Here is a 2446-nt window from a genome sequence, read left to right on the forward strand (position 1 = left end):
TAAAAATGATTTAGCATCTCTAGTCTCAAGGAGTTCACACTCTTACTAGAGAAACCAGATTATCTCATCCCAAATCATAACCATGGAAGGTAGACAAACCCTAAAGATTCACTCTGTTTGATTTTTTTTTAATTTTATTTTGAAATAGATTCAAAGTTATAGGAACAGTTGCAAAAACAATACTAACCCCATACACAGAATTCCATCATACCCTGACCCCCCTCCCCTGATAGCTCAATCCATCAACCTTAACATGCTATCACATCACTATTTCTTTCCCTCCCTCCCTCCCTATCTATCATCCATCATCTATTGCTCTGTCTTCTGAACATATGGGAGCTAGCTGCACACATCCTTGAACATACACTATAATTCGCATATACACTTCCCATGAACAAGAACATTCTTTTATGCAATCCCATTAAGCGCAGCTAAGAAGTACAAGAGATTCAACAATGATACAAAGCTTACATTCTATATTTCCTTTACCTTATGTCTCAACTGTGTCCCTTTGAGCCACCTGTCCTCTATCCTCCTGTCCCATCCAAGTTCATCCTTAGTATTCAATTGTCATCTAGTTAGACTGACTTTTTTTTTTTTTTCAGTTGTGGAAACATATATACAGCCTAAATATTCCCATTCCACTCCCTCCCTAGCCTTTCATTAGTGGGATTAATCACGTTTAGAATGTTGTAATGCTCTTTCCCACCATCCATTACTAGAAATTTCCCTTCACCTCAAACAGCAACCCTACACTCATTTCTTAACTCCCCATTGCCCTTTCCCCCATTTCTCTTAACCCAAACTCTACTTTTCATCTCTATGGTTATATTCTCTGATAATTTCTTTGTGTTTACTGTGGGGCTTAAAATTAACCTCTTAAATCCATATCAATCTTGTTTTTCTTTGATACCACCTTCACTTCAATGGGACACATAAACTATGTTCCTATACTCCTTCATTCCCCCACCGTTATATGGTTGTCTAAAATTACATATTTTACATTGAGTTCAAAACCACTGATTTGTCCTTAGAGTTTGTGTATTTTATATCATGTAGGAAGTAACTAGTGGAATTACAGTTCAAAAATTATTGACTTCTATTTGTATTCCATTGTGGTTGGAGAATGTGCTTTGAGCATATTCAATTTTTTTTTTTTTAATTTCTTGAGGCTTATTTTATGTCCCAGCTTATGGTCCCTTCTGGGGAAAGACCTGTGATCACTAGAGAAAAGTGAGTGTCCTGGTGATTTGGGATGTAAGGTACTATGTATGTCTGTTAAAATTCTCTATATTTCTTTCTCCTTTCCCTGTCTCTCCTCCAGCAGGGCTCCCCTCAGAATCTGAAGTAGGGCAGGTCTTCCATCACCAAAGTCTCTCTGCATTTGTTTGTCTGTGAAAAATTTAAGCTCTCCCTCAAATTTGAAGGAGAGTTTTGCTGGATAAAGTATTCTTGGTTGAAAATTTTTCTCTCTCAGAGTTTTAAATATGTCATGCCACTGCCTTCTCGCCTCCATGGTTGCTGCTGAGTAGTCACTACTTAATCTTATGTTGTTTCCTTTGTATGTGGTGAATTGCTTTTCTCTTGCTGCTTTCAGAACTTGCTCCTTCTCTTCAGTATTTGACAGTCTGATCAGAATATGTCTTGGAGTGGGTTTATTTGGATTTATTCTATTTGGAGTTCACTGGGCATTTATGCTTTGTGTATTTATATTGTGTAGAAGGTTGGGGAAGTTTTCCCCAACAATTTCTTTGAATACTTTTTCTAGACCTTTACCCTTCTCTTCCCCTTCTGGGACACCAATGAGTCTTGAGTTTGGATGTTTTATTCTATCTATCGTATCCCTGAGATCCATTTCAATTTTTTTTTATTTTTTTCTCCGTTCTTTCTTTTGTTCTTTCATTTTCTGTTCTGTGGGCTTCTAGGACACTGAGATGTTGTTTGGCTTCCTCTAGTCTTGTATTGTGACTATCCAGAGTCTTTTTAATTTGGCCAACAGTTTCTTTTATTTCCATAAGATCTTCTATTTTTTTATTTACTCTTGCAATGTCTTCTTTATGCTCTTCTAGGGTCTTCTTTATGTAGCTTATATGCTGGGCCATGGTCTTCTTGAAGTCCTTTAAATCCTTTGCCACGTTTTCATTCCTCGATTGTAGATCTTTGATTAATTTTGCAAGGTATACTGTATCTTCCAACATTTTGGTTTGTGTGTTTAGAGTTGGATTCTCCATATCTTCTGGTTTTATCATATGCATTAAGATTTTCTGTTGTTTTTTGGCCTCTTGGCATTTGTTTTGCTTGATATTGAGTTGTAAAGAAAAAGAGTTGTAAAGAAAAAGAGATATCGATCTAATTTTTCAGGAACACAGTTTGGTGACGTACACTTTCTCTAACTAACCAGCAGATGGCGTCTGTGAGTCACCTATATCCCTCGAGTCAGTTCTCA

This window comes from Choloepus didactylus, chromosome 20, assembly GCF_015220235.1.
Source record: "Choloepus didactylus isolate mChoDid1 chromosome 20, mChoDid1.pri, whole genome shotgun sequence".
NCBI lineage: Eukaryota > Metazoa > Chordata > Mammalia > Pilosa > Megalonychidae > Choloepus > Choloepus didactylus.